Below are 8,623 nucleotides of genomic sequence, written 5' to 3'. Positions count from 1 at the left end.
ACTGGGGGCGGGGCGTGGAGAAGGACTTAGGGCTGGACACAGCGCCCCCCTCCAGGCTTCGGTCTTTGACCCGGGCCGGCGGCTGGGGACCCGGGACTGGGGACTAGAGGTGGGGTTGGGTGGTGGAGGGAGGCGGAGGAGCTCTGGTCAGTAGGAATATTGGGACAGACACCCTCTTGGGTTCTGCCCGCTGTAGAACAACTGCTCCTCTCACAACGCTGCTCACGGCGCTGTGTGTTCCCTGCGCTCGATTTTTCCTGGAAGCGGACTTAATTCTGCGGCTCCACTTTACAGGTGATGAAACTGAGACCGGAGACGAGATGCTGCTCGGAGCGCCCGCGAGCGCTTTGCCCTTTCCCAAGTCTTGCACGGTCGGACTTCGGCAGAAAATGTTCGCTATTCCCCGCCCAAAGCCCGCCCCGCTTCTCCTCCGAACCTCTCTCTAGGCTTCGATTTGGTTGTGCAGGAGAAGCCCCCATTGCGCCTCCGGCCAACTGTGGACCCAGCCAGCTCGCGGCGGCTACAAGTGTCCGAAAGCCGCAGGTTGCCAGCCAATCGCTCTGTCCTCTCCTCCCGGGCCCATGGGTGCCCGCCGGGGGGTCGGGGCGCGCTGCCAGCTGTGCGGCCCGGAAGGGGGTAACCGCTGGGTCTTTGATCTTCCTGGGTTTCCGCTCCCCGCTGCAGTTCGCCAGACCCAAGGGCTTGTTTGTTTTGTCTGGGGAGGTCTCTGCGGAGGGGAGGGCGACATCAAGGGGTTCCACTCCACCTTTGTGGTTCTCAGAGAGCACGCCTGCTCTGCTGGGGACACTTGGGGCCTGTTAAGTTCGGCCTGATACTGGGCAGTCTGGGCGTGGGAAAAGAAAACCCTGTGCAAGGAGAGAAGAAAAGCGCTGCCCCTTGGACTGAGTTCTCTGTGTGAGCCTCCGTTTTACAGACTGTAAAACGGAGGCTCAATTCTGTCCTTTTTGCCAACTCCTTAGAGGGACACTGCCCAACAGAAAGATAATGTGAGCAACATAGGTAACTTAAAATTTTCTAGTAGCCACATTTTTTTTAAAGTAAAAAGCAACATTAACTAATTTTAATGTATTTTATTTAACCCAATAGATCAAAAATATTTCAATTTCAACATATAATGAGATGTACATTCTCTGTTTTGCATTGTTTAAAATCTGGTATATTTTACACTCAGAGCATAACTCAACCCAGATGAGCCATACTGTAAGGGATCGATGGCCACAGGTGTTTGGGCATCACAACTCTGCAGCATCTACATGTCTCCGAAGGATATTGGGGACTGCGTGGCCCTCTAGAGTCATAAATCCCTTCATCCAACAGTATCTTACTTCCATCCTTCAAATTTGCTTTTTACATCCCCTTTTGCAGAGAAATGAAGGCTACTCTTATAAGCAGGTACACAGCAAGCTGTGTTCCATTTGAGGAGTGCTGGGACCACCACCACCCCCCCCAAAAATAGTTATTATTGTTCATTTTATATTGCATTTCTCTATACGGTACCTGGCACTTCCCAGGTGGCACCAGTGGCAAAGAACCCATTTGCCAATGAAGGAGTCATAAGAGACACGGGTTCAATCCCTGGGTCAGGAAGATCTCCTGGAGGAGGGCACAGCAATCCACTCCAGTACTCTTGCCTGGAGAATCCCATGGACAGAGGAGCCTGGCGGGCTACAGTCCATGGTGTCGGAAAGACTCGGAAATGACTGAAATGACTAAGCATGCATGAATACAGTATCTACTGTATGTCAGCCATTGTCTTAAGTCATGTATAACTCTTACAACCACTGTCTGATGCAGGTTCATACTTGTTCTATAAAAGAGGAAACCTACTAGGCTCAGAGTGGTGAAGTCACTTGCCCAAGGTCACACAGCTAGTCAGTGACCTGGTTAGGAACTGAGCCCAATCCTGTTGATTCCATTGCCCATGTTGTTTTTACATTGCCCATGCTGTCCCAACACTGTCCAAACTTAACATTCCAGCTGTGTGACAAGCACTGTTTCAGGCACTTAAGATACATTAGTGAAAAAAACAAAAAATCCCCACTCTCACGGAACTTGCACTCTACTGGAAGGAAGACTGAGAATAAACATAAAGAACAGGCAAATAGTACTCTAAGTTCACAGGCATCACCAGCTAGAGCAGTGGTTCTCAACTGAGGGCAGTTTTGCACTTTGGGGGGCATTTGGGATTGTTTGAAGGCATCTGGTAAGTAGACGCTAGGATTGCTGCTAAACATCCTAGAATGCACAGGACAGCCACCTGAAAGACTGATCCAGCCCCGAGTGTCAATAGTGCCAAAGTGAGAACCTCTGGGCAGCAGTGAGAATGAATGAGCAAAGCAGGGTGCCAGGGATCAGAAGTGAGAGGGAGGTGGGGGCTCTGCATGTCTGAATTCCAGTAGGAGCTTTCCTGCAAACCCCTCCGAAGGAAATGGAATTTGGTTGAGGGAGGAGGGATGCTGGATGTCTCTCTCACCCCCACCCCCCACTGGTGCCAGGGTGCACCTAAATCAAAGCAAAACTCGGAGCGGTCTTTCTCACAGTGCTCTGAAAGTTGGTTACTTCCTTAAACCGGTCATGGCTTTCTTCCTGCATGAGAAAAAAGTATCCCCTCATCCCCTTGGGAATTTCTTTTTACAGTTCAAAAAGAGATAAAAGCAAGAACTAAAACTCTGCAGTTACCAGCTTTGAGTCTTAAAGGAAGTAAATCCCAAATGTCCAGCCCAGACACAAAGCTCCCCCTCCACCTTCAGCCTGGCCCTTCCCAGCCCGGCAGGCGCCTGGGGCTTCACTGCTATGGGAACCATGACATCCCCACCCCCACCAACCTGGTCCTAGGGGGAGACACAAGAGAGGTGGGCCTGATGCTGAAACCTTAGGCTGTCCAGAGCTCTGAGGAGGGGTGCTCCAGAGGTCACCAGCCCACCATCCACCTGGGATGGCTATTCGCCCTTTGCTAGCTTCTGGCCCCATGACTTGCTGTCCTTTTATGTGTTTTAATAATTTATCTGGCCCACTTCTTGGGCTGTATACTTACAGTGACACATCTTTTTCTTTGAAGATTTCCCATCCTTTGAGGGAGGAGAATGGGGAAGGAAGGCAAGGAAGAGATAAGAGAGAGAGATTATAACAGAAACAGGTTTCATGGGGCTTGAGATTTAGCAAGGCTGGTTTAGGTGAAATCTGTTAGACATGGAGCTGGGAGGTTTAAACACACACACACACACACTCATCACCCTGGTTGGCTGTCCCATGCTTGTCCCCAAGTTAAGCCATCTGCTCTGGTCCCCTTCAAATGCCACTTCCTAGAAGAAGCCCTTCTTGGCCTTCCTGCCCGAAGAACTCGGACCACTCTGAAGAGTCAAGTTCCCCTCCCCACCTCTCTCCACTTAACACTCCTTTATTTTTTAAGGATGGAGCTAAATTTCCCTTCTGGAGTTAGGGCTCCTTGAGTTCTTGCCTGACTTGCATGTCTAGATGCAGTACCCAGCATTGCCCATAGGAGGTGCTCTATATGAAACTAGAGGACCCCACCCGGTCCCATCTCTACCTTGTGACATGTTGTGGTCAATAAGAGGGTGGGAGGGCTTCCAAGAATATGAGCTGGGATATATTAAAGAAAAAAAGAATGTCCAAATTTGGCTGGCTCCCCCTAGATCCCTGGAGTTGCTTCATGCCACAGCTGCCTGGTAAGTTTCAGCACTGTGTGTGTGTTAGTCATTCAGTCGTGTCCAACTCTTTTGCAACCCCGTGGACTATAGCCTACCAGGTTCCTCTTGTCCATGGATTCTCCAGGAAAGACTGGAGTGGGTTGCCATTTCCTTCTCCAAGGTATCTTCCCAACCCAGGGATCGAACCCAGGTCTCCTGCGTTGGCAGGCAGATTCTTTACTGTCTGAGCCACCAAGAAAGCCTGGTTTGGGTGAGAATAGGAAAGTTAAACTGTGCTGTATGGGGCATCCCTGGTGGCTCAGTGGTAAAGAATTCGCCTGTCAGGGCAGAAGACACAAGTTCAATCCCTGATCCAGGAAGATCCTACATGCTACAGGGCAGCTAAGCCCATGTGCCACAACTACCAAGCCTGTGCCCTAGAGCCCAGGAGCCACCGCTGCTGAGCCCGCATGCTGAAGCCCCGAGCCCTAGAGCCCGTGCTTCATAACAAGAGAAGCCACTGCATTGAGAAGCCTGCACACCGCAACGAAGAGTAGCCCCCGCTCACACAGCTAGAGAAAAGCCCACGCAGCAGCGAAGACCCAGCACAGCCAAAAATAAGTAAATAAATAAAATTTTTTAAAAAACTGTCCTACGTGAAAAAGTCACAGGAATTTTCAATATGGCAACCAGGAAAGAGAAGGAAAGAGTGACAAAGGAAACAGCATGAGGAGAAAGTGACAAATAAAAGGGCCCACGAAGGGGCAATCCAGTGAGGTAGGGACAGTCGATCCATTTTCAGGACAGTGAAGACTAAAATGTGATTGGCAGTTGTCACTTGCTCTGCTCCGTGCTGGAATTGCCCTTCATCCCTCCAAACCTCGACAAAACCCTGACCACATCTCCAGGGTAATGGCGCAGGACAGAAGGAAGGAAGCAGAAAGATGGCCCAAACGTAGATCATCCATCCATAGGTCAACAGGCCACAGTCTTCAGAGTGGAGATGTTCATCAGAAGGGAAAGATGGGAGCAAGAGGGAGCCAGGAGGAACGCCAGCCCCAGCATCAGTCCTTGGAGGTGAGCGGAGGGCATCTGGACCAGGGGTACTGTCCTCAAGCCACTCTATCCAGGTGTTAGAGGAGAGACCCCAAGGACAGATGCTGGCACCTAAATGTTGATAAAACTGAATTGAATTTTTGTGCTGCTGACACCTCCTGGGTCAAGAGTGTTTCAGCAAGTTCAGAATGCAGGCATGCTAGGAGACCTTGGAGGAGGGAGAGAGACAGCCCAGCCTCAGCATGGCCTGCTCTCCTCCACTCCCTGCCTCTCTGCTCCTCTCCAGGCCCCTCTGAGAAGTCCTTCCAGCCTCAATACCACTCTGTCTACTTCCAGACTTCTTTCACAAAAGGGAGAAAGAAACTCCCATCTTATGAAGACTTTGTTTTTCAGTAACAATCTGGGCCTAATCCCCATACTCAGTCTGCTCATCCAGAAGACAGAAAGAAGGGCCCAAGAGATCAGTCTTTCCCAAAAGGATGTCCATCGAACACCAGAATTATGAGATGCTCTTATTACATGAAAGAAAGAGCTCTGTGGGCCCTGGCCTAGCAAAGGGAGACAAGTTCCTCTTCTGCAGAACTTGTCAGAACCTTCAGGGAGTGCCCCAGCTGTGTGAGTTTCTGAAAGGAGGGCATCCTAAGCAGTTTTTTTCAAACTCACTGGACTGGGGAACCCTTTCTGGGAGACACAAGTGAAAATGAACATTCATGGGACAGTCTTTGGAAAATGCTAGACTTGGTGTCTTCTAAGGTTCCTTCCAATCAGAAATTCCAAGTGCTAAATCCAGGGACCTAGCCTAGAAGGGTGGCAGTAAGGAAAGTTCAGTGGGGATAGAGCCAGTGTGGGGAGGTTCCCTGAAAGAGTAGTCATGTGTGTTTAATGGTGTGCATTTAATGTATTTCAGAACATATGCATCCACTTCCACGCCTCTGAACAGTCAGATACCTACAACCCATGAGAATTCATGTGGGGCTTCTTAAGGCCAAAGCTAGAGGCAAGACGGAAAAGCATTACTGTTCCAAAGCTTGCAGTGTTTGCCTCCCTCACCTACCTTCCCTTCTAGTTTAGCCTCGCCCCCCCTCTCCTGTTCCTCCACCACCATCACCTTCTTTTCCTTCCATTTCACAGAGCACAGTTTCAGGGCGGCCCTGTTGCCATGTTGGTACACATGACCTCTTTACTCCTTGGCCACAGCTGATTGGATGCCTAACCCACGAGCTTGGCCAATTAGGATCTCTTTGCAGAATTTGACTAGCAAGGCCCAGGGTCTGGGGTCTGCTTGCTGGTGATCTCTGAAGCTGAAGGGCTCTGTAGTTTCCGTAGCTCCAGGGACTGGAGCAGCTGCTTGGGCATCCATGTGGGCTGATGAACAAGCAGAAAGAAGCAGGGGTAGGAGCTGTCGGAGACAGAGAGAGTAAGCCAGGTGAAGAAAGATGTGCAGAGAGACAGACAGAACGTCTTGGTCCCTGATGCTGCCTGTACGCAACTCCTAATCTTGTTAGTTCTGCCTATGTATTCTATGCAGAACTGAGAGACCCTTGGTTCCCCCATCTTGGGCTGGTGTCAAAGAGCCTAGATGAGAGTTCCCTGGAATTTAATGTGCATATGAATCCCCTGGAATCATGTTAAAATGCAGTCTGGTATGGGACCTGAGAATCTGCTTTCTAACAAGCTCCAGGATGAGACTGATGCTGTTGGTTTATAAACTGCATTCAAGACTCTAGAAAGTGAAGTCTTCTCAACAGCCACTAGTGTTACAGAACTTGCCTCTTCATTGAGTAAGTTGCAGTACTGGGCAGAAGAAGGAGGAAAAGACATCAGGATAAAGGGACCTGAGAAATAAAGATACTCTCTTTCACCACATCGTTCAACAAAGATTTTTGAGGGTCTAATTTATACCAGGCTTTTATGTTGACAAAACAGACAAACATAAGTCAGTGCAATATTTGGTGTGTCTGTGGGGAAAATCAAGGAGGAAAGAGGGAAACGAAATACTGGGAGAGGGGTTGCAATTTTAGATAAAGGGGCCAGAGGGTAGTCTTTATGCAAAGATGTGAAAATTAGGAAGGGAGCCCTAAGGATGCCAGGGGAAAGGAGGTTCAGGCAGCGGGAACAGCAGGTGCAAAGGTCCCGAGGCAGGGACATGCCAGGAATGTTTTGCAAACAAGGAAGCCAGTGGCTGTGAAGCAGAGAAAGTAGAGAGGAGGGGAAGATGAGGTGGGAAGGTGACAAGGCTAGTCTGTGGGAACCTTGTGGGCGTTGGCAAGGATGTCAGCTTTACTAGAGAGAGATGGCTGCTGTTAGGGGATTGTGAACCAGAGTGACAAGGCTGCTGAGTTGAGAGCAGAGTGGGAAGACAGGGGTGGTGGAGGAGATCAGGCAGGGGCAAGGAGACCCACCAAGAAGAGATGGCAGCAGCCTCGGCAAGACACGAGAGTGGTTGAGACCAGGATGATGGCAGTGGAGGAGGTGAGAGGTCGTGGGCCGAATGTGCTTGGAAGTTAGAGGCGACAAGACTAGCTAATAAACTGGATGTTGGGTGGAAGAGAAAGAACCGAGTTAAGGAAGATGCTAAAATGGCCTGAGCAGCTGGGAGGAGGAAGCTGCCACTAACTGAGATGATGAAGCCTACAGTGGGCGCTGTCTACAGAGCAGAGAAGCTCAGGACTCAGACTGAACATGTTCTTTGGAGAGGCCTGTTGGGTATCTGAGCAGTCAGATCAAGTAGGCAGTTGGATCCGTTCACCTAGGGTTCAGAAGTTGCGGGCTGAAAGCTACACCTGGGTGTCATAAACCTTGAGAGGGAATTTAAAGCCCGACATTGGATGAGCTCCCCTGGGGATTGAGTGCAGCCAGAGAACAGAAGAGGGCCAAGGACAGAGCAAGTCTGGAGGATGGCGAGTATCTGCCCATCTCCTGGAAATCTCCGCAGCTCCGCGACCCCTTGACCTCCATCCCATCTACGCAGCTCCCCTCCTAGAGAAGCCCTGCTCAGTAAATCCTTCTCTTACCTGCTCACCCCACCCCTGCCACCCGCCCCCACTCCACAGCAGGCAGGATTCCTGGCTCAGCATCTGAAGTCTCAAAGCAGTTCTTTGTTCAAACCAGCCCTGGAGATAAACGAGACAATGTGTGCGAAGTGCTCTGGGCTGCCGGCTGGGGACCCATGGAGGCCAGCTCTCTCTCTGACAAAGTGGATACGGCAGAGCTCCGCACCCTCGCCAAGTCAGCCGTGTCTGGGACTGTGTCACAGCACCCCGTGCCTGGCACACAGTAGGGGCTTTAGACATGTTTCTTGTGGACAGGAATGACAGCAAAGGGGCCCATCTGAGAAGAGGTGATGCTATCTCTCCTTGGACATCTCCCAGAGTTCTCTAAATCCCCCTCCCACGTCGTTTGTGTTTCTTCTGACTCTGTGCCCAAGAGAGGTCACTGCCACCCTATGACTCTCAGCAGCTTTTGGCCATGTCACAACTACCACCAGCCAGAGCAGGAAGGCAGATGGAGGTGTTCATACACCCAGCTACTACTGTGGTCCCTTCCCTCTGAAACCACAGGGCCAAGTGTTTTCTCCTCCGTAGAACAGAGAATTCTTCATTTGCATCTTCCAGCAGAGAGCTGGGGTGCATCCTCCACCTGGAGCCACTTTTGACATCCTCGTCTGCGGACCTCTCTGGGTGACAAGTATCTTTGTACTCAGCCCCCTTCCCCAACCCCTCCCTCCCTCCCTGGGTTCTGACTCTTTCTCACAGGCTTCCGTCTGCACAAAGGGACCATTGAGAGGCAGGCCGTGGGACGCCGCCTTTGATCTGGGGTTCTAATAACGTGTGTATGTTTGCGTTCCAAAACAATGCAGCCGCCTCGCTGGATAGATGGAGGCGGGGGAGGACCAGAAA

The sequence above is a fragment of the Bison bison genome, unplaced genomic scaffold (assembly GCF_000754665.1).
Source record: "Bison bison bison isolate TAMUID 2011002044 unplaced genomic scaffold, Bison_UMD1.0 scf7180017853731, whole genome shotgun sequence".
Lineage (NCBI taxonomy): Eukaryota > Metazoa > Chordata > Mammalia > Artiodactyla > Bovidae > Bison > Bison bison.
The sequence above is the reverse complement of the archived record's forward strand: the minus strand, read 5'-3'. Positions refer to the sequence as shown.